Source organism: Spea bombifrons, chromosome 1 (assembly GCF_027358695.1).
Source record: "Spea bombifrons isolate aSpeBom1 chromosome 1, aSpeBom1.2.pri, whole genome shotgun sequence".
NCBI classification, from domain to species: Eukaryota; Metazoa; Chordata; class Amphibia; order Anura; family Pelobatidae; genus Spea; species Spea bombifrons.
Window position 1 is genome coordinate 106,615,568 of NC_071087.1, and position 24,792 is coordinate 106,640,359.

At 43.1% G+C, this 24,792-nt stretch overlaps 1 protein-coding gene across 2 annotated transcripts in view; it reads right to left on the reverse strand.

Moving 5' to 3' along the window:
• SPIN1 (spindlin 1) overlaps positions 1-6,188 on the reverse strand; it is a 29,411-nt gene extending 23,223 nt beyond the window's left edge. Inside the window, exon 1 of one of the 2 annotated variants that reach the window (XM_053467699.1) lies at positions 5,563-6,188. The gene's annotated coding sequence lies outside the window, so the exon portion shown is untranslated. Of the gene's footprint in view, positions 1-4,668; positions 5,028-5,562 lie in introns of those variants that run through there. The other variant, XM_053467706.1, reaches the window with a different exon arrangement.
• Positions 6,189-24,792: the final 18,604 nt, after the last annotated feature.

Genomic DNA, 24,792 nt, shown 5'->3' on the forward strand with positions numbered 1-24,792 from the left:
CTTTTTTTTTTTAATCATTTTATATTATAGTATGTATATAATGAAGAGGTGTATAACAATGTCTTTGAAGGTAACAAGAACTTAATTGATACAGGCTGAACATCCATAGAAGTTTCCCCATATATGCACAACCTATAGAATCTGAATGTAGAGGCCACAAGATGAAGCCCAAGGCAGACAAAACACGTAGTATTGTCACACTTTTTTCGGAGCGTTACACATATAGAGGCTCCTGGTTACCGCTGTGCCTCATTCAGAGATGCTCCCATGTGGACATCCACTCCCAGAGAGGATGTATTTCCCCTTGGGAAAAACAAAAACCAACAAATTGCTACACCTGTAGATCACATAGGAAAAACAAAAATCCGTAAATAGAAGTGTTGCAAACCCAAATTAAATCCCATAAGGCTTGGTTTCCATTTGGGTTTTTTTTGCTAAAAACGCCTACAAAAACGCCAATAGCGCCACCTGGCGTTTTTTTGTGAAAAACGGCTGCAGCCAGATGTTAGCTGTAATTCAATAGGAAATCGCAAAATGCCATTTCCACTTGGCGTTTTTCTGTTTGGCGTTTTTTCAGTCCTCTTTGGCGTTTTTCTGCTTTTTTGGGCTCTGTGGCAGTTTTTCAAAACTGCAGCATGTTGACACTCTGGCGTTTTTTGCAAGAAATCTTGGCTTTTTTTCTCCAATAGAAGTCTATGGGAGAGAAAAAACGCCATGAAAAAGCCATGTGGGTTTATTGCCTTGGCGTTTTTTATGGCGTTTTTTCCACAGTTACAATGCAGAGGATGGACCCAGTATCTGTGTGTCCTACGAGAAATAGGCTGAAAACAAACAGTTTCACACAAAACAAAGTCCTGGACTGGTTCATATTGAATTTTACACCATTTGGAACAAACATGCCATTACAAACAAACATACGCAACCGGATCCTGTGTGCCAAAAGCAACAGCAAACAATTTGCACCATCATTTGGGGCCAATCTTCCTAGAGGAGCAGACATTCGAAATAAAGCATGCCTTACAAAACACAGAAAAGAGACAAAAGGGTCTACCAAGTAAATGACATCAGGAGAGGGCAGATACTTGCCATTTATCCTAATCCCTTTTAGCTGGGTAAAACTTCTAACTTGTAAAGGCTGGAAAAACTGCCTAAGGTCAAAAAAAGCAATTTCCACAGAAAGGCTAAAACGCCAGAAAAAACTGCAGAAAAAACGCCAAAACGCAGGTAAATGCAGTGGCAGTTTTCTTGGCAGTTTTCCTGGCGTTTTTCATCAAGAAAAAAACGCCGGACAAAAAACCAAGTGGAAACCTAGCCTAAAAAAACAAAAAACAACAGGTTCGAAACCATAGGAACCTGGTCAAGCTTCGTTCAAAACCACTCGGAAATCAGAAAATAAGTCTTAAATATGAGCCTAGTGCAAAATGTTATAGTTTTATTATGTATGTGGATATACATAAAAAATAAAAAAACTGACATTGAAAATATATTTCCCGATATACATACAACCTATGGAGTACTGATGTACTGTAGATATCACTTGATGAAGACCAAGGAGGTGCAGAACGCTTGGTGATGTCACACTATTTTGGGAGAGTTAAAACAGAGTTCTCACCACCAGAAATTGTAAGCCTCTTTAATCTTTACGTTAATAAACTTGCAAACCAGTGTGCCGTTTTTGTTCTTCTTCACTTCGCTTTTATATACATATAAAAGCAAGCATCTAAATCAAATGAAAAGGTGGAGAGACGTATCAGAGCTGAGAAGATTTTATGATCCCATGTTTGCCTCCATTCCTAATTATCGTATATGTATATATTGAACAGTATATCCACTGCTTCAAACCAAGTGAGTGAACTTCCATAAAGGAGTTGGGCTATTTTATTTCTGATCGCTCCAGCTTCTGTCAATTATGTAGAAGCTATGTAAATGTGTCTGTAACTTTATAATCCACGATCTTCGGCTCTTTTGGTCTCACTTACTGCCTGTACAAATACTAATAATCTATCTGGATTTTAACGATGGGCTAGTTAAAATTTAAATAAAAAAAATATATTGAAGGGATCACTTGAAGTTACCACTAGTTGCCTACTTTATAATGACAATTCTAGACAATAAAGGTGTTTTCTAAGATACCCAGGGTCTTATTTATTTGTACGTGTTACAGCTGTATTCAATAATCAGCTGGACATCGCCCCAATGACTTCACAATTGAAGTTGCAATTGGGAATTATAGTAAAATAAAGACACCGGCACTCATACTTTTTGTACGTTCAATCAAGTCCAGCAAGAGCAATAATCAATATGACAAGTGATATTTTCAGTGTAGGGCAGTCACATCAGTGACTACAGTTAAACTGTAAATGAAAAACCAGTTATCACCACTAGGTGTTACAATCCAGAAAATGAGAAAATGTCTTAACTAATCTGGGAACTACCTTTAAAAAAAAAATCTGTACTTTTCATTATCTATGGGTTAACACAAGCTTAGCCCAAATACTTAGCGGTTTGTAGAAAATCAAAGTGCTGTTAGGCGCTGAAATTGCCCCATTCCAGTGCTAGCAGCAACTGTCCATAGCAATGTCAGCACACAAATCTCACGCAGGCCATGTTTTTTTCCCCATCAACTACTGTCCTCAAGGCACCTACACCACATGCAGTTTAGATACTTGGAAGGACACACCTGCCAGAGCACACCCTAGCGTCTGTGGAGACTCCTTAGAAGGAGAACTTGCACTTAACAGTTTTCAAAAATATTTTAACATTTATCCCTAAAAAACAGTTAATTTAATATAATTTTTCATACAAATGGGTATTATGCAGCTGTATGTGTTCAGGGTCTGCTATCTCAATCTACTAAAGCCGGCTCACTTCCATTCTGCCAGTTGTAAACAATGGAATAGCTCAGTCTTAATCACCATACCTGACACAGACTAATGAAAGCATATGGAAGAAGAAATCGGCTCAACGCGCTCCACCGCGCTCTCTAAACTACAGTCCTTGATCACCAAAGCGGAGGACTAAGTGTAGCTATAACACTGTTTGAATATAAAATGGACAACAAATCATTTTCAGGTTGCATACTCAAACTTCAAAGTCAGAGACAGAAAGTAGTAATCATGGAAATGGGTGTACCAAAACATATCTATATAATAATCCACATTTAGGGATTCATTCAGTAAAGTGTTAATTACTAAAGGCGGGCATCAGTGAAGTTCCCGTCCAAAGACTTGCTGACTTGAGGCCTGTATAATGCCTGTTTACTATTTACAGCCCAGTAAAGAAAATTTGATCTCTTGGTCAGATAATACAGTCTATAACAGTAATTATATTGAACTTCTCGAACCCGCAAACCTCTCATAAGCTAGTATAACGCTCCAACTTTTGCGTTATATACACTTTACGATGCCACTCTCCCACAGAATCAATTGACATATTATATATATACATACATATATATAGATCTAGACAGCCGAGGTACATTTATATTTTTTTTAAGTGATTTAACAAAGTGATACAGGAACAGAGCAACTAACAGATTCATCATATCATTAAAAAGACTTGTAATGAAAAGCTCAACCTCATTTTTTAAAGCACCAGTTCATTGAGTACTGGTAAGCAGAAAACAGTTTTAAACTTCTGTAGGCACAGGCTGTAAAAAAGGAAGGCATTGTGACTGTAAATCGCTTACATACTCGTGGCTTGAATTAACACCGAGGTGTCTTCTGTCAAAATAAGACTATGCCCTGAAACAATATTGAGGTAGAATAATTACTCACAAAAGGAGTCATGAGAATACATAACGCAACGATGCATTAAGCAAACCAAAAACCTAAAGATGTATTTCCAAAACCAAACGCTATTGAAATCAATAAATCCCAATATGTCACTACAATCCCAATGTGTCCTTAAGACACTAGTGGTCATCCATTGCCAAACAGTATGTAGCAAAATGAGCTTACAAACCGTGATACATGGCACTTAACCAGCGAAAGGCTAAAAAAAATGAACCTTGCTTTTGTTCATTTACTTTGCCATGGTGTTGAGAACATTCATACCAAGATGATACATGTGCTTACAACAGACAGTAAGAAGGTCAAAGTTACAAAGAGCTGCCATCAATCCCACCTATACTATTCACAGGGATCTTCGACCTTCTCCAGCAGACATCTATTGACCAACAAAAGCAATTAGAGTTCAAAGGTGTTCGGGGAGGGGGGCGATCAAAAGAGTAGCACCAACAGCCTTATGTGGTTGGAATCACTCTAGGACCAAAACACCTGGACATATCACCGATCCAAAGGAAGGTTTACATTAGGAAAAAAACATGCAAATTACACATCATAGAAGTTACATGCTTCCTGAGATTTGAAATGCTCGATTTCACTGAGTACAAGTTAAACGAAAGGCCTCTCATATGCATCAACACACCTTATCGCTGAAAAACCTGGAGTAGACAGGCTGTGCCAACAATTTTGGTGCATCACTCCCCTCCCCCCCGAATGGCAGAACGTTACCGCGAGCAAGAATCTATAGACCTTTGGCTCAGCACCAAGGCCTGACATAGCTCACACCCTAAAAACTTTTGTCTTTTCATACACTGATCGCGGATGGCCAAACGTTCCGGTGTGAAATAGAAGCGAACGTGCACGGTGCCGCGGGGTTCCTTACCCTTGGAGTGCCACCCTACAATGATGAGAGTGGGGCGCAGCGTCCGCTGGGCTTACCGCCCTTGGATGATACAAGGGATCTGGGTTAACACACAGAGATGGTCATGCAGGAGCTGTGTAGCAAAGCCAAGCCGCCTGATGATACCGGAGACCTAGCAAGCGGGGCGAGTGTCAGCCATGTTGTGTGTTGGTCCAGTATTTACAAACCTGCAGCAGCAGTAAGCGATTGAGTCTCAGAGAAAGAGACGAGAAGGGGGAGGGGACGGAAAGCTGCAGACAAAGGAACCCAAGGCTAAAGACAGACAAGACAGCTAAAAATGTCTGCTTTATTCACTAGGTATCTCGGACAGAAAAGCCACGCAGCAGCCCCCCCAACCTTTTGGGTGCTCTTCTCACCCACTTTGTAACTATCCACGAGCCCCCATCGCAGCGCTTCAAAGGAACGCTGACAGCAAAAAGTCTGCAATCGGAGATGTTGCCCGTCAAGGACAGGGTTTGACACATCAACAAGCGACCAAAAAGCATTGAAAAGACACTGCCAACAGCTCCCAGGACCTGGGCATTGTTGAACAATAAAGGAATGCTGTTACGTCATGAGTGCTAAAGCTCTGACATCAGAGGTTCAAGGGGAAACACAAGAGGGCGCAAGAGCGAGCCGGGGGAGGGGAGTTTGTTGTGTTATGAGAAGCAACAGGAGGACTTGGCTGCGAGTGGGTAAAGAAGCTCGGAGTGTTGGCTGCTCTGATATCAGGACGGCATGGAGATGGAACAGATCCTGCACAGCTGCACTCCCATTAGCAACGATTCAGTTACTGAACGAGAACAAAGAGCAGCTAAATACTTCTTCCCATCTCCTATCCACAAGTTAGCAATCTGTATGTAACTAGCTCCTTACCTGAGGGAGACCTGCAGCATAACGCAGTGTTTTGTTTTTTTTTTTAAGACCCTTTTCTGGATACGATTTATAAATCCAATGTTCGTTCAGGGGGCTTGTCGCGTTATTCTCCTGCTGTTTTCTTATGTTTTGTGCCCGAATTTCCCCCCCTCCCACTTTCTCAGCTCCGTCACAGCGAGTGTCGCCAGAGCCGCTCCCGCCTTGGTGTCTCCCCCTCCCCTGAACATCCAAAGCACGGCCGCTCCACACCGTTACTCCAGTTCTCGTTTTCCGACTCGTCTTTCATTCCCCCCCTCCCCCTTGCGGCCAAAATTGGCGCTCACCCCCCTTCGCTATGTTCACGGCGAGCCTCCGCTTTTCTGCCAGGTCTAGGCCTCTCCTTCCTGCCAAATAGTGAGCCTTTCCAGGATTTGTGTCCTCCTCCCAACACTGGTGCAGAATTCAGCTGCTGCACATGCGTATAATGTCGTCTATCGCCGCCGCGGTGCTAGCGAACTGCGCATGCGGAGCAACAACTTTCGCTTATGATTTGTATCGTAGGCGAGATTCTCTGACGTATTAGCCGACTGTCTGGAAATGCTGCGCTTAATCGCACTTCGTTTAATTGTTTTGACGCATTTCCCCCAGTTTACGCCGTGTTTCTCGTTCTCATGCGGTTCTTTGGAAACGTGCAACTTAGTCTGTGGTATTGGTAAAATAACGGTTAGCTTGACATTCTTACAATTGGGATTTAGCAGAATCGGTTTTAGACTGATTATTTGAGATACTTTTTTTTTTTTTTTTGGAGGTTTTCTTTGGTGCGTTACCCGCCTTTTAATTACTGTCGGCCTGTCTGAGATTCTCCTACCTGACCACATACCCAGATGCTCTGGGAAAGAGCTAATACTCTCTCTCTCTTTTCCCCCCTCCTTTTGTTTTATCACTACTGCTCCCTTAGATTGTAAGCTCACGAGTGGGGACCTCAGAAGCCATTCCTGACGAATATTTTTATAAAGTACCATATTAATGGCCGCTCACAGGCAGGGTTCTCTGCTCATCGTGTGCTTGTATGTATTTTTGTATAGGTATGTGTGAACTGCCCCAATTAACCCCCTTAAGGACTGGGCTTATTTTTTCTTTTTGGGACCGAGGCTGTTTTAACACTTTTGCGGTGCTTGTGTTCAGCTGTAATTTTCTCCTCACCCATTTAGTGTACCCACACAAGTTATATATTGTTTTTTTTCAGGGCAAGATGGGTTTTCTTCAGATACCATTATTTTGATATCTTATTTACTATAAAAAAAAAAAACATGGTGAAAATTTGAAACAAAACCACCTTTTATGACTTTTCTTTGAAAAATCTCTTACCTACCAAAGGAAGTAAAAAAAAAAAAAAAAAAAACTAGCTTAATAGATTCTACTATTTGTCCTGAGTTTAGAAATATCTAATGTTTTTATGTTTTTTTTGTAAGTTATAGGGCAATAAGTACAAGTAGCATTTTATGATTTCGAAACCATTTTTTCCCAAATCTGGTCAGTCTGCCTCCATCTCCTCTTTGGAACATCTTTGAAGCCAGTTAATTCGATTTATCCATATCAGCCCATATATTTTTGAAAACTAGACACCCCAGGGTATTTCAAGTGCTGGTATTTTAACCATTTCATGCACTAATTCTACTACCAACCTTTGTCAAACTTTGTAATAGTATTTTTTGTTATTTTTTTTCTCACAAATTGTAGTTTAGTTATAAAGGTCCTGGTATATGTCACTGTCAAACACCCCCATATGTGTTCAGCAACATCTCCTGAGTATGGTGATACCCTACATGTATAGGTTTGTCAGATTGTTTGGCTGGGACATGCGTAATTCAGGCGGTCATTTGGTTATTCTGCCTCAATCTCCTCTTTGGAACATCTTTGAAGCCGGCTACTTCAATTTACCCCATCAAACCATATATTTTTGAAAACTAGACAGCACAAAGTATTTCAAATGCTGGTATTTTAACCCTTTTATGCATGATATTCTACCACCTGCCTTTGCCAAAGTTTGTGGTAGTATTTTTTTCACACAAATTGTACTTCAGGAATGAATTCACAGCTCCTGGTATGCGTCACTGTCATGATTAACTCATATAATGTAGTGGATGCACGGAAGGGTAACCTAGCAGAGGTGGTTAGTTTATTGGTTTAAGCATTCAATTAGTTAATCTGAGGTTGATTTAAATGTGTTTCTTTGCGCATGCCCTCTGTATCTGTTCTGGCAAGAGGTGTCATCTTCCCAAAGGACCCCTGTGGTGATTCATGGCCTAACTGATAAGGATCCTTAGTTATAGGAATTCCATTCCTATCTTAAGTGGAGGGGTTTCCATTACCTTTACCCCACCATAACTTATTGGCACATCAAAGATGGGAACCAATTCTTGGGGAAAGTGTCATATAATTGGCCATGTGGTCAGAGGGGTGTTTTCTTGAAACTGAATCTGATTTAGGGGCAATGCAGCGACCTCAAAGCAGAACTCCATGATATGCTCTGATCGGAACAACATCATAAGAAACCATCTGGACTTAAGGAGTTCCCACAGGCCTACTTATTGCAGAAACTTGTGAGTGAGGGTCCTGTGTTTAACCCCTTCAGGACCGGGACATACCTGGTACTTCCTGGTTAACAGTCACCGGTAGACCGGGACGTACCAGGTACGTCTCCTCCAAAAACCGCCCCACATCGCCGCGATCGTGGGGGCGCTGCTGCTGTCTGCCCAGGAGTCTGGGCAGACAGCACAGCCTCTCTAAACCCGCCCCCAAGCCTACGATCACTCCCACGGAGTGATTCTCTAGGCAGAAACCACAGGCAGCTTCAGGGAAGCGGGTGGTGTGTTGAATGGTTCCCCACACAAGTGTGGGGACCTGACCCAACACCCCCCTGCTGCCTGATCGCTCCATCAGAGCGTCAGTGCAGCGTTAACCCCTTCAATGCCGCGATCGTGGCATTCAATGCCGCAATCGCGGCATTGAAGGGGTTAATTCCCGTTTTGTAGGGGGCTCTGCTGCTGGTGGTCTGCCTGGAAGCCCAGGCAGACCAGCAACAGCAAAAACGAACCCCCAGAAGTCCTTTCATCAGTCCTGTAGGACTGATCAAAGAGACTCCTCCCCTACAATCTCCAGTCTATGGGAGATTGTGTCCCAGCTGCCAGAGGCAGCTTCAGGGACAGGGAGACAGGGTTCTTTGGTCTCCACATGAGTGTGGAGACCACCCCCTCCCTTGCTCAGTTAACCCCTACCCCCCTCTTCCTCAATTAACCCCTTCAATTGCGATTGTGTATGACCCCCCCATCGCAGCATTGCAGGGGTTAATATTAGTCCACACAAGCTTGTGGGGACTAAATATCAGTCAATGCTGTGCTTCAATGGAGCATCAGCATTAAAAGAGTTAAAAAAAATGTAAAAAATAATAATAAAAAAATTAAAATATAAATAAATTAAAAAAAATTAATAAAATAATAATAATAAAAAAAAAATAACAGCACTGACCTGAAAGTCCAGGGTGCTTCCAGGTCAAATGCTGGGCTGGGCTGGGCTGATCAGATCGCTCCTGGCCAATAGGAGTGATCGGATCATTATGGCAGCCCACGGATGACCCTGCTCTACAAAGAGAGAGGGGCATCTAGGTTAATTATGAAAAAACACAAATTATTAATAAATAAAAAAATCATAATTATTACATACATACATTATTACACTGGGACATTTTAAGTCGCTGATTATTGATCGGTCTCCCTGATTGATGTCAGCGGCCTAAACCTGTGCAAGAAATAAATTGCAAGATTGAAATTTATGCGTTAAAAACGCAATAAAATAATTTCCCTGTGAAGTTTGGCAGACTTCAGTGAAGAAATGGCTGGCTGAAAACTGTCAAAACTACCCTAGTTGAACACCTTGACTTGTCTACTGTTCATAAATATATGGGATATGGGCCCAGTAAAACCAATTCCTGAAAACTTGCGCATGTTCCAGTTATGGCCTCATGACTTCCTCAAAAAATGCATGAACCATGCATGTGAGGCCTTGTTGGACTCATGGGATGTTGGTGAACAAAATGTGGTGTTTTCTTCCACTGTTGCACTTATGCTGTGCAAGAAATTCAGTGCAACATTGAAATGTATGCGTTAAAAATGCAATAAAATAATTTCCCTGTGAAGTTTGGCAGACATCAGTGAAGAAATGGCTGGCTGAAAACTGTCAAAACTACCCTAGTTGAACACCTTGACTCGTCTACTGTTCATAAATATATACTTTTATGGGGTAATTTACAGTGGGGGGCTTTCAAAATGTCCCAAATGGGATATGGGCTCAGCAAACCAATTTCTGAAAATTCCAAATTTGAAAACTAAAATACGCATGTTCCAGTTTTGCCCTCATAGCTTCCTCAAAAAATGCATGAACCATGCATGTGAGGCCTTGTTGGAACCGGGGGATGTTGGTGAACACAATTTGGTGTTTTTTTCTGCAGTTGCACATATTCTATACAAAATATAATATAAAATCTAAAGCAACATTGCAACATATGCAAAAAATATAAAAATACCTCAAAATTTGGCAGCAATTGGCGATAAAATCCCTGTTTGAAAAGTGTCAAAATGACCCTAGTTGTACACCTTGACTTATCTACTGTTCATAAACATATAATTTTGGGGGGATAATCAGTATCTGTGACAACTATTGCAGTTATTAGACTACCATGCCAAATTCGAAAAAAATTACATTTCAAAAACGTGATGCATGCCTTGCAATATTTGCCCTATACTGGTCAAAATAGATAAAAATCCTGGCCATGTTGGGTGGTTTCCAAATCAGGACAACTTAATGAATATATTTGGGATAATTTTTTCCCATTGGTTCAATGTGTGTACAATTTGTATGTATACAAAACAGTAAAAAAATGCGTTTTTTTCATTTTCCCCCCACTTTTTCCAGTTTATTTCAAACAAAACAATGTACTACACAGCTTAATATGGTTTCAAATGAAAGCCCTACTTGTGCTGAAAAAAACAATATATGATTTGTGTGGGTGCACCAATTGAGAAGAGAGAAATTACAGTTGAAGAAAGACATGACAAAAACACAAAAACGGCTCCGGTCCTTTAGCGACACGTTAGTATCAAAATCCCGGTCCTGAAGGGGTTAAGTCCCTTTGTTTTTAAGAACTGTTTGCTGTTTTATTTTTATTTTGTATGTCTTGTTTCTTGTTATTGTGGCACTGTGTAATCTTTGTCTTTTTGTTATTAAAATATTCATAATCTAAGTCTGTCTTTGGGCTCTAGTATTGATATCCACAAACCCTAAGAGAGGAAAACATGTTACCATATTGTTATTAAGTTCTACAGGATATATATATGTTGGTTGCCCGGGGGTGGGTGAGTGAGTGGTGGCAGACTACCTGGGGGGATACAGGCAGGATTTGGGCGTTAATTTGGTGTAATTTATGCCTTGTTAAGGGGTGAAGTTAGTAAATCCAGAGGCCTGGTGCTATTAACCCCCTCATGCCCACGCCCTCCACACAGTCACGGCTTAGCAAGTAGTCCTGACCGTGACAGTCTGTAACGTTTCACCCTTCGCTGTCTGGACTTGTTGAAAATGAGCAGCACAAAGTTTAATTACCAACCACTAGTGGCCGCCCTTGTCACTCTGAACCACTCTGAGTGCTTAGGTTCAGGACCGTACAAGGTTGTTAACAGATCGGTTTTGCATGACGGCCAAAGGTCGTTAAGGGGTTACATTGAACAGCGTTGTGTTATTTGTTGGCGCTTAACCCCCTCAGTTGCAGGGGTTTTTGGTACCTCAAAGCCCGGAGCGATTTTGCCACTTTTGCGGTATGTCGGTTCAGCGATTGTTCTCCTTTCCTGTGAATAGTGTACCCATGTAAACTATACGTTGTTTTTTCAAGGGGACATAGAGCTTTCTTTCGATAAAGACAATAAGCTGAAATTTTTGGATGAGAAAATTAGAAAAAAAAAACTAATTTTATTTTTATATTTTTCCCTCTGAATCCCCACAAAATTAGGTAAAGTGATGGAAAATCCCCTTCAAGTTTGTCAATTCTGATGTCCTGGTTTCAGAAATAACTAATTTATATAGATTTTTCATACTTATAGGGAACATACTATAAGGTGAACATTATTCGTAGAATTTTTATGCTTATTGCTTAACAGGTTTGGGGGTTGTGAACAGGGACAGCAGGAGGGTTATACTTTTTAGATGTTGTGTTAGGGCAGGGGTGTCTACGTTTTTTCTGCAGTCGGCCACTTCATCAGAAATGTATGTGTGCGTGGGCCGCACTCATTTTTCATTGAGAAAAAATATGGACTTTTAGCTTTATAATGCATATTAATACAGGGTTAATTTGGCAAAATGCCCAAACAAACAAAAATCCACCGAAAATAATCATCTGCAGGGCCCTGGCGCTTCCCTCTGTGTTACACAGTAGCGTTTCTTGCTCAGTCGAGGGCACGCAGGAACCCTGGGCAGGTCAAGAGAAGTTCAAACAGACTGCGCGCAACGCAGATGGAGACTGCACCCCTGCGTAAGTCTCCGAGCGGCACCGGAAGATCTGCAGTTCAGGGAGGGTGGGGAGGGTGTATGAATGAGTATACGTGAATGAATGTTTGTGATGAATTAATATACATGTGATAGCATGGATGTGTAAGTGGGGGGGCAGGGCACAGGGAGGCTGTAGGTTATGTGCATGTATTGGCTGCCTGTGCATGATAGGAGTCTCACTGCTATGTTAAATATATATGATTACTAAAAGCAACTCCTATCATGCCCAGGCATACCCAGATTCCAGCATGTACTGGCAGCCTGGGCATGATAGCAGTGTGATTGCTGTAAGTAATCATATATATTTAATATAGCAATGACTCTCCTATCATGCACAAGCAGCCACAGTAGCAAAAACGACATTTAAATCACGTCCATTGTAGGGCTGCAACTAACGATTATTTTCATAATCGATTAGTTGGCCGATTGTTTTGTCGATTAACCAGATCAAAAAATGAATGTAAATATTTCATTTATTTAAAATAATTTAATAAACAAATGATGTTAAATACAAACAGCAGAATAAAAAAAAACTTTGATAAAATGCATTTCTTGTCTTTATTTCCCAACCAGCGCCCCCAATTTATGCACATTTGAGCCCAGGCTTGCCACGCTGCCTCCCAGACATGCCACGCTGCCTCCCACATATGCCACGCTGCCTCCCACATATGCCACGCTGCCTCCCACATATGCCACGCTGCCTCCCACATATGCCACTCCACGCTGCCTCCCACATATGCCACTCCACGCTGCCTCCCAGACATGCCACGCTGCCTCCCACAAATGCCACTCCACGCTGCCTCCCACAAATGCCACTCCACGCTGCCTCCCACAAATGCCACTCCACGCTGCCTCCCACATATGCCACTCCACGCTGCCTCCCACATATACCACTCCACGCTGCCTCCCACATATACCACTCCACCCCCACATATGCCACTGTGCCTGATACGCCTTATACCCCCTGATACACCACTCTGTCCTCCCCAGACATGCCACAATGCCTCCCAGACATGCCACGCTGCCCTCCCCACATATGCCACTCCACTCTACCCCCAGATATGCCACTGTGGCCCCAGATATGCCTTATACACCCTGATACACCACTCCGTCCTCCCCAGACATGCCACACTGCCCTCCCCACATATGCCTTATATAATGTATATGCCTTATACCCCCAGATATGTCACTCCGTCCTCCCCAGATATGCCTTATACCCCCAGATATCTCATAGTCCCCTCATAGAGTCACAGACCCGTTCACAGCACACTGACACCATACTTTTATAAATAAGTACTGGGTTAATCTTCACTGCCCCCAGGATTTAGATTCCCTTTAGTCTGCCCCCCTTTATCTCTAACTGCACCTTAAGTTAACTTTATTAAACTAACCCTCAGTCCTCATCATTAAATTAACCCTAAACACCCCATTAACCATAACTACCCTTAAATTAACTCTAAATACCCCATCAAAACAACTACCCTAAATTAACCCTAAACACCCCTTTAACCACAGCATCCCCTAAATTAACCCTAAAGACCCTGTCAACCACAACAGCCCCTAAATTAACCCTAAACACACCATTAACCACAACTGCCTCAAATTAACCCCAAACACCCCATTAACCACAGCTGCTCCTAAATTAACCCTAAACATCCCATTAACCACAGCTGCCCCTAAATTAACCCTAACCAACCTATTAACCATAACTGCCCCTAAACACCCCATTAACCATAGCTGCCCCTAAACACCCCATTAACCATAACTGCCCCTAAATTAACCCCCACCTCCCCTAACTTTCAGTAGCCCAAATATTAATTTTATACTTACAGTTAGATGAGTGTCACAGCCATGTGGTTCTGGCCTTCTGGGAGAAGGAAGGGGGCGGGGCCAGTTGTCACAGTGATTACAGGGAGGGACTGGTAAGTAGAAGCTGCTGCTGTGAGTCACTCAAACGGATTATATGATGAGGGGTATTTTTCAGAGCGTTTGCTCTGAAAAAAAGCCTCATTTTATAATCGATAATAATCGATTCAACTAATCGATAATGAAATTCGTTGGCAATAATCGTTGGATTATTATTGATTTTATCAATTAGTTGTTGCAGCCCTAGTCCATTGTTTATACTTAAGTTTTTTTTGTTTTGTTTTTTTTTTCCCTGCTGTCCTCCGATGTGATGATCCTCTCCTTGCCACGAGGAACACCTTCTGTGGGCCCGCCCCCTCGAACGGCGGCTTTGAACTTCGCAGCCGGGCGGCAGGCCAGTCCGGTCCTGCTCACTCTCACGGACCGCACCACGAAGTCCGGCAGGCCGCATTTGGCCCGTGGGCAGCACGTTTTATTTTTATTTTTTATCCGTGCAGTATGGTTAGAGGTCCTTTTTAGGGACCTCTTGAACGTGTTATTAATGCCAGTGATGTCACAATATCACTTAGCTCACTTTATTTTTTTCTAATTTATTGTATTTTAGTGATTTTTATTTTTTTCTTCGTTTTGTTTTTCAGCGAGGGAGGAGAGTGAGAAACATGGTTTCTCACTCTCTTCCCTGCAATTTCCCCCTGCACCAATCACACTGTGATCTCTATGCAAGTCTGTGTAGATCGCAGTGTCTGGGCCTCATCGGAGCGATCAGATGTCCCAGCAGGGTCTGCAGGAGATATCCTGTCCTCCGATGACCTTCCAGGTGACGTCAAAATATAACAGTTTTCTGGCATTCGTGCCGGAAGCAGTTACATGAGATCGGGCAGCATCTGATGCTGTCTTCTGCTGTCAGCCTGATCTCACGTTTAGCAGTGTCCCTGCCGCTGCAAGAAGGGCAGGATGTACTGGTACACCCATAGGGGGGGTTCTTGGGATGCGTTTTTGGGATGTACCGGTACGTCCATAGGGGACTGAAGGGGTTAGTAAATAAAAGGTGTCTCGAACGCACCTTACTCCAAGCGTGCGCGTGACTTGGTTCTGGTGGTTAAAATTCACTGTTTAAATCTAAATAAAAGTAACAGTTTTTCTGTCCGTAGGGCTCTGGCAAGAAAAGATGGCAACTTACTCAAAATTAGATCTTTGGCCCTGGTAAGCACACTTCCTCTCTTTAAATTTATACTTTTTTCCGTTCATCTTGCGCTTCCAAGCCGGCCCAGAGGTGGTATAAGTAGAGGGAAGGTGTACCTATAGGAACCATTAAGTGACCTCCCCGTTGTGTGGTGGAACCATATCAGTCCAAATAACTCATTTTCATTTTATTCTTCCTCCTGTGCTCACCACTGCAATAATTCCTTGTAAATTATTAAGTCCATAGATATGTCACACTTGCCACTTATGATTGAATACCATGGACGTCACAATATCTTCCAAACAGCTTAAGTTGCACTAGCCATATTTGTATTCTTTTTGTTAGGGTGTGCTTTCCCCATTCTAGATATGCACAAAAGGAGGTATGATTATGAATCTGTGGGCTACTTTTGATGTATGTGTTAGATATGACCCTGTTTTCCTGACTGCTAGTGGTCACTTAGCATATCAAACGAATCCAGTATCTATGAGGGGATACAGGCATATGGTGGATTATTCAGCAAGTAGACGTAGAGGCACCTCCGCTGTAGCATTTCACGCCTTGCAGAGGCCCCTGGTTGGAGTCCCAGCTTCAAAAGACATTTATCTTATAAGACCTTTTGGCACCACATGCCAATACAATCGAATTAACCCCTCTCATGCTGAAAGTTGCCATACCATCTCTACCAGGTAGCAGGTCCATGTATGCCTTACACAAGTTGGTGTGACAAAAGGTAATAATATTATTGGCTGCTACTATACACCCATCACTTGCTGAGTTACAAGGACTGGTGCCCTATGGCTCCAACCTTCGGTGTTTATTCACTAAACAGCGAGTGTTGCACTTCAGTATTTATTATGGCGTGCCAACATTGGCAAGTTTCTCTATCAGGGAAGGCTGAGCTGGTCCTGTATGGTGCATAATTTTGTTTTTATACCTTTTCATGACAGTTTTGGCGTTTCTGCAGTGTTTGTGTTTAGCAGTAATTTCTCATTTACTGTATTCACACACATTACATATTGGTTTTTTACAGGTTATGTAGGGCTTTTGTTAGATACCATTATTTTGATTATATCAAAATAATTTTATTTACCATTAAAAAATATGAAAAAATTGAAGAAAGAAAATCTCATTCAAAAAAACTTACTAAGTAGATTCTAATATTTGTCCTGAGCTTAGAAATACCCAATGTTTTTTTGTTATAGGGCAATAAGTACAAGTAGCGTATTGCAATTTCAAAAACATTTTTTCTTTTTGCTAATATGGTCATACTGTGCCCATGTCCTATTTGTGATATATTTGAAGATGGCCGATACAATTTATCCCCATCAAACTATATATAGTATAGTATAGTATATTTTTGAAAACTAGACACCTCAGATTATTTAAAATGCTAGTATTTTTACTCTTTACATGCACTAATTCTACCACTATCCCCTGTCAAAGTATTTTTATTCCATACTGTCACTGGAAAACTGACTAAACCTTTATCAGCCATTTCCCTCTACGGTTGTCACAGAAGCCTCCGTGCCATGGGCTCCTGGAGGAGACTGTCACGGACCGGGTTATCAGGTCTGAAAGGAGCCCAGGTGCAGGGGATACGAGGGGCTCTGTCTGTACCCCACAATGCATGATGGCTTGGGGTTGGTACAGACAGGCGCAGGAAATAAATCACAGACAGAGGATGCTGATAATAGTTGTATTGCAGATGATGGTACAACAACATATAAACAAGGAAAGTCTCTTGACAGGAAGCCCTCTGGATGGGGAACACACGGCAGGAAGCCCTCTGGATGAGGCACACACGACTAGAAGCCCTCTGGATGGGGCGCACACGACAGGTAAACCCACTTGCAGGGCACACGGCTTTGGAGTCCACTTGTGGGTCGCTGGCCGTAACTCAGGAACCAAACAGGAGCAGATCAGGAACCAAACAGGCAGTCCTAAAACGTCAATGTCAAGACCCAGACTGAAGGGCTGGGCAGGTTTATAAAGGCTGTGATGTCCAGGTGCACCTTGTTTCCTGGTTATGGCAATCAGGTCTGAGTGCAGCTGGACTTGATAATCACTCTGAGTGCTTCAGAGTGACAAGAGCGGCCACTAGAGGTTGGAAACGGGAAACGAGCAGCACAAACGGTGGACGTTACAGGGACTGAGTGCCAGCCTCCTTACTACAGACTATGGGCCCTGGGAAGGAGTGCCACGTTATCCAAATCATAAGGGGCTCTGAAGACTGTGGAGCTTGGAAACAGATTTGGGGTTCCTGCATTTTGGGACTGTGACGGTTCCTAGAGTCACCTTAACCCTCAGTTAATGTTATCCTTTTGTGTGTTATTAATAAAAATATATTTTATTATTTCCTAACTGTTTACACACAGCACACTAAGGTCTGGGAGATAATCTAATCAAGACAAGGTGTATTCCTTATTTTAGTAGTTTCTGTATCCTTTTGTATTGTTAATCCCTTTACTGCCCCTGTTGTCTCTGGGAGGCAGATTAAGAGGGCGGTTTGTATCCCAATATCTTGTTTTATGTTAATGTGTGTTTTGCTGGATATATCCAGCCGTCCGTGTCTAAAATAAATTAGTTCTCCTCTTGTTGTACCTAAAGACTAATCTTGCTTGGTTATTTGGGTACTGGATAGTGAAATCCCTTTACTTTGCTTGGGGATATTGCCTACGGATTGCGGAGAATTATTGTCCTGAAGGGAGAAGTCGCTCTTGGCGGAGAGGGACAACCTGAGGTCCCTGGTCGGTCCTTCACTACGGTGGACCAAGAAGATCCAGCCCTCCTGTAGATTGTGGCCATGGAGGGAATTAAGTGGCTGCATGTATCTTTAGGGAGTGATCCATTGTGCCTCTAGCTGGAGCATGTTTTTTTTGACGTTCTATTTTCTTCGCTTTGTCATAGAAGCACCAGCACATCACTCTTACAACAACAAAAAATTCTGGGCCGTTATATACTTCCAACTTTGTGGGAGCAGTTTGGGGAAGGACCTTTTCTATTCCAGCATTACTGTGCCCCAGTGCACAAAGCATGGTCCATAAAGACATGGTTGGATGAGTTTGGTGTGTAAGAACTTGACTGGCTCATGCAGGGCCTGGACCCCTACCCGCTAAACAGCTTTGGGATGAATTGGAACGGAAATTATGAGCCAGGCCTTTTTGTCTTACATCAGTGGATGCTCTACTGGGGGAATAGGCAAAATTTTCCACAGAAACTTCAGAATTTTGTCGAAAGCCCTCCCAGAAGAGTGCAATGTCATTAGAATTCCTGTTCTTTTGTCTATATAGTGTATTTGTGGGTACCCAACTGTTTTGCCCGGTCAATGAGGATACGAAATGACAGTACAACACACACAGTAATTTGATCAAGCAAAACTTTAATGAGATCCCTACTACAGAAGACTAATGTGAACTAAAGAGCTATATGACAGCACGCATTTCTATAAAGTACAATAATACATCACCAAGCCAAGTATTTATCCCTCTCCTACCTGATCAACTCGCAACTCAGCAATTACTGGGAAATTCTTCAGAACAGTCTTATTGAAGAGCCTCTTGTCTCGGACACACGGATCCCTGACACCGCGGGTTAGGCTTCAAAGTTCTTGGTCCCTGACTTAGGTTCTTATAGCTGTTTCAGGGACTTTCCAAAACTTCCCAGGGGCGAGTGTCTCTATGTCATGGTGTTATCTGTAGGTGGCTTCTGCTCTGTGACATAGGCTGGCCCTCTATCTTATGGTGCTGGCCAGGCGCTTTAAACAGAGGTACTTAGCAATGTCGTTCTTATGTGCTAGGACAGTTCCTTATCTATCCGTCACAGTGATCTGTACGTGTTGACGCCTAAGTCACAAGTTATATAACTATCCTTAACTAATTAACCCTGTTGTGGCCGAGCCCAGGAGTCGCATAATTCAAATCCTTTACGCCAACAGTGGTCATTGACAGGTTCTATACAGCTCATTTTAGGAGGTGGAACCTGGGCATCAGTGTCGTCTGATACATCAGATATTGGCTCAATATCTGATGCTTTCTGAGTTTCTTCGTCAGATACATCCACTAGAATAGTTATACGCTTCTGCGTTGTAGAAGCTCCCCAACCTACACGGCCTACACAGTTCCCTCTAGCTACCCGCCAAACTACCCTAACACTATACACAAGAATATATAGTTTCCCCTCTACCCTATCCCTAATTCCCTCTAACAACCCACCAAAGTAACCTAACTCTAAACATTTATTATATACTGTGTGTGTGTGTGTGTGTATATATATATATAGATATATAGATATATAGATATATATACATACAGTATCTCACAAAAGTGAGTACACCCCCTCACATTTTTGTAAATATTTTATTATATCTTTTCATGTGACAACACTGAAGAAATGACACTCTGCTACAATGTAAAGTAGTGAGTGTGCAGCCTGTATAACAGTGTAAATTTGTTGTTCCCTTAAAAATAACTCCGCACCAAACGAAATGTGAAAGACCTCTTGAAAAAACTTGCACACCTGGACAGCGACATATTGTTCCTTACTACATACAAAAAGGAAAATCTAATCCCTAAAGGACTTGTACTGAAGAATTTACAAAACAACTCAATAGGATAATACAAAAACTGCCATACACCATTAAAGACCAGCTGAAACCACTAATACCCGAAGATCCCAAATTGGGCTCTTTTTACATGCTCTCCAAAATACACAAAGACGGTAACACAGGGAGACCCATCATCCCAGGAATTGGTACACTGACAGAGAATATATCGGCTGGATAGAAAACACCCTGCAACCACTAGTACAACAAACACCCAGCCTCTGGTGGTCAAAACTCAGAGGGAGAGAAAAATATGGGAGATTAAATTAATACTAAAATTTAACTCTTTCAATGCTGGCCTCAACCCGGATAGGGAATTTGTATCACTTCGTGGATTAACAACCCAGACAGGCACACATCGGATTTTAACACTATTGACTGATCAAAGAACCTTGCCTTAGACTTTTTGATGTTATCTGCTTCCCACTCTTAACCATGTTAGTTGACTGATACTTAAAGAGAGGTCTTTCACATTGTTGTATAACATGCCTGATGAAGAGACCTGAGAGGTCTTGAAAGCTTGCAATTTATATTTACTCAGTTAGCCAATAAAGGTATCATTTAAACTCCACTTCTCTCCAAAAATATTAAATATTATTACATATTAAAATGTATAAGTTATAACTGCTGTCGCACAAGGGAGGGAGAGAGGCAGATCCATACTGGTCAAAGGCAATGTTTATAAAAAAAATTCCTTTGACTGGGCAAATTATCTCTCTCCTCAACATTCTAAATGTTGGAGGTCTTAATTATCGGATGTTCACGACATCTAGCAACACCCCCTGTCGGTGACGTCAAGTGTGCCCCCAAACTTGTGACCTAGAGACAACAGGGAGGGGTACTTGGCTTCCCGGCAAGGCAAGAGATGCCCTAAATTGTAAATTCTTGCACATCAGATTAGAATTAATAATTCAAAACAAGATAACATACAACATAACATTCATTGCTAAGACAGAACTCTATAATACATCTAAATGATCTATGTCCAATACAAAACGTAAAACAGAAAAATTAACTTAAAAACATAATATAGCTTGACATACAGTGTACTACTGATTAGTTACTGTCTTATGCATTTAACACCAACAATGATGCAACAAGTGAAACATAGCACATAGAATTAATATTCCAGATTCCACAAAATTATACAACATTCTATAAACAGCATGTGTTCCTTAAGTTTAAAAGGCATAAAGTATGAGTAACTACAACTATATCAGCTCCAAATAACATGAATTGCTGGTTGTGTTGTAAAAGAACAGTGGGTGCTGTGATTCCAAGAGATATTCCCTCTAAATTAAATGTTAATTTACAGCATAATGCATAGCAAATAAACATGCAATTTACGTATATAATAGCTTGGTGGTTACAACAAAACTTACCTGTACTTCTGTCCATCAACAAATAGCAAACCTATTTTCCCTGCCATCCCAGATGACACTAAGGATAGACTCCTCCTCCGTAGCTGAGATAGGACAGGACTCAAAACTTTAAAAGCCCCTCCCCTCCTACTAACCCAAGTGTTTTTTCCTGCCCTTCCTGGACTCGTCATCGTTTTCTCCGGCTCTAGGTTGAGCCGTGTTTCCCTGGGTTAAGCCCCCTTCCTGGGGGATACCTTGCACCTTAAGCCCGGTGGCTGGTGCTGCGCTGCCCAGAGCTTACTACCATTACCTTGGCCGCAGCAACGGTGATCACGGCGCCGTCGTCCTGACGGTGGTCGCGGCTGTGGCGCCGTCGTTCAGGGTAGACGCCTGTGCACCTCCTACGTCCAGGGATGCTTGCCGGTTAGTGATTCAGCAGCTAGACGCCGCTGTTGCGGCGTACTGACGGCAGCCATATTGGCATCGGCCGACTTCCGGTTTGGGTTTTCACACTTCCTGTAGTGCGGTCCAAGCCTCGCTCAGGATTTGAATTTTTGGCGCCAAACCTCCGCTGTTGCAGATCACTGCCTGATTTCAGCCCCTTTTTTTCAGTATATATGTAAGGTAGGTGATTTTGGTGCTATGTATGTTCCTGCTGTTTGCTTTTGGCTGGGTGCTGTTGCACCTTTAGTTATGTCGGCCCCTGATAACTATGAGCCGCCCTCTGTTGAGGACAAGCCTAAGAAAGCTGTTGCTATGTCCAAGCATGCCCAATGCTCCGGGTGTCACAAGGCTTTGCAGGATTCAAGGAAGAAGCTCTGCTCCGCTTGCCTGAGATCCGTAGTGGATTCTGAGCTGTCTGGGGGTAGGGAGTTTTTGACCTGGCTTAAAGAGGAGATGCAGACCACCTTCTCTACCTTCCGTCAGGATCAAGGGGATTCAGTTCCTAGTGCGCAGGGTTCGCTCTGCGCACCGAAGCTCCTTGAGGTTATGCATGTACCTGCTGGGCAAGATGGTCTCCTCAAAATTAGTGGTGCTCTGGGCCACATGAAAGTTCTTCAAAGATTTGTCCTCAACCATCTAGAGGACAACCCATTGGCTCTAGACAGGCTTGTCTGTCTTCCACAGCATGTCAGAGCTTCCCTCTCCTGGTGGCTCCAACAGAACATCCTTGATGCGTGGAGAAGATGGTCTCTTGTCTCCAAGGTACGTCTCCCCACTGACGCCAGCATCAGGGGATGGGGAGCTACGTATCAGAACCTGTTTGTGCAGGGTCTCTGGTCTCCAGCTACGAAACTTCTTCCCTCGAACTGTCTGGAGTTGCTTGCAGTACAAAGAGCTCTGCATCACTGGGAACATCTGCTAGCCGGCAAGGACATTTTACTTCGCTCCGACAATCAGGCAGTGGTAGCCTATGTCAACAGACAGGGGGTCACAAGAAGTCCTCGACTTCTCCGTATATCGCTCAGGATTTCCTTTTGGGCAGAGTCCCGTCTCATGACTCTGTCCACTGTCCACCTCAGAGGGACTTTGAATTCTCAAGCGGATTTCCTGAGCAGAACTCCTGTGCTGAGCGGCGAGTGGGCTCTGCATCTGGCAGCCTTCTACCTCATCGTCCAAGTGGGGCTTACCCGAGATCGACCTGATGGCATCCAGACACAATGCTCAGAATCCTGTCTTCTTTTCCCTCAAGCCTCAGGATCATCCCTTGGCGATAGATGCCTTCGCCCAGGAGTGGAATTTCCGTCTCGCCTATGTTTTTCCTCTGTTTGCTCTGATCTCCAGGGTACTACAGAAAATCAAGAAGGACCATGCCTCCGTGATCCTGATAGCACCAGACTGGCCTAAGCGCGTCTGGTATTCGGACTTGATCACTCTAGGTCTCTCTCCCCCTCTGAAGCTCCCGGCTTGGAGAGACGTTCTGTGTCAGGGTTCATTCCTGCATCCAAACCCTGCAGTGTTCCACCAGGAACTGCCAGGAGATTGAACGCGAACTGCTGAGAGCACAAGGTTTTTCTTTTCCTGTGCCTGAGACTCTTCTGCAGAGTAGAAAGAAGGTTACCTCTCTGCGATACATTAAGATCTGGAAGAGATTTCATGGTTGGTGTTGTTCCAGGGGAATTTTGCCGTCTTCCTGTTCCTCTGCCTCAATTCTGGACTTCTTCCAGGAGGGATTCGACAGTAGACCTCAACCTTCTACTATAAGGGTGCATATTTCTGCCATCAGTGCTCTCCTGGGGTTCGAGCTTATATCTCTGCCTGTGGTCAGACGTTTTGCCAAGGCCATTGTCCGGATGTGTCCTCGTTCTGTCATCATGATGGTTCCGTGGGACCTGAATCTCGTTCTTCGTAGACTCACTTTACCTCCTTTTGAGCCTCTTCAGTCGGTTTCTCTGTATTTATTATCACTTAAGACGGCCTTTTTAATAGCCATTACTTCTGCTCGTCAGATTTGTGAACTTGAGGCTTTGTCTATGAAGGAACCATTTCTCCGTTTTTTTCCTGGATAAGGTGGTTCTCTCTCTAACGGCGGAGTTCGCACTCAAGGTTCAGTCGGCTTGCCACAAGAACCAGGAGATCATGCTGCCTACCTTTTTTCCTACTCCTGGCTCAGCTGAAGAAGAAGCTCTTCGCACTCTCGATCTGAAGAGATGCCTCACCCTCTATTTGGAATGGACTCTGCCCCTGCATAAGTCCTCTCGTTTGTTTGTGGCCTTTTCGGGCCCAACAGGGGTGTCAGCATCTCCAAGTCTTCCATCGCTAAGTGGGTTGTTGCGCCTATCAACTTGGCATATTCTGCAGCCGGCCACCCTGCTCCTGTGGGGATTTGTGCCCACTCTATTAGGGCAGTCTCCACTTCCTGAGCCAAAAGATGTTGTATTTCGCCTGACCAGATCTGCAAGGCGGCTACTTGGCAAACTGTCCATGCTTTTGTACAGCATTACCGTCTCGACCAGATGGTTTAGGAGGACTCTCTTTTCGGAAGGTCCTTGAGGCTGTTTTGTCTCCTTGAGTTTACCCACCCTTCTGCTCTGGTACATCTATCTTTAGTTTCATCTGGGATGGCAGGGAAACAAGAAGTTCTACTTACCGAGAGCTTCTTTTCCCTGCCAATCCCTGGTGACACGTTTTTGTTCCCTCTCTTCCTTTCAATAAAATTTTGTTGTCTCAGATTGCTTTTCCTGTGTGGTCTTTGGTATTCACTGGGGTTAGTAGGAGGGGAGGGGCTTTTAAAGTTTTGAGTCCTGCCCTATCTCAGGTACGGAGGAGGAGTCTATCCTTAGTGTCACCAGGGATTGGCAGGGAAAAGAAGCTCTCGGTAAGTAGAACTTCCTGTTTTCACATATAGCCAAAATACACATTTGCTGCTTTAAGCCCTTGGCGACAATTGGCGATCCAGGCACGTCACGCAAAAACAGTCAGTTAATGACAATTGATGTGCCAGGACTGTCATGACTTTAAATTGGTGTAGATGTCAAGGCATTCAGCAACACCGTTACCGGCATCAAGGGCATCAGCGTACGCCATACAAGGCATAGCAAGGCATTCCGCGACACCAAACACCCACTCCAGGACGCGCTGTGACCAATCCGGATAGCGGTCACAATCACCACTGCAAGAGATTTTGCAAGATTTTAAAAAAG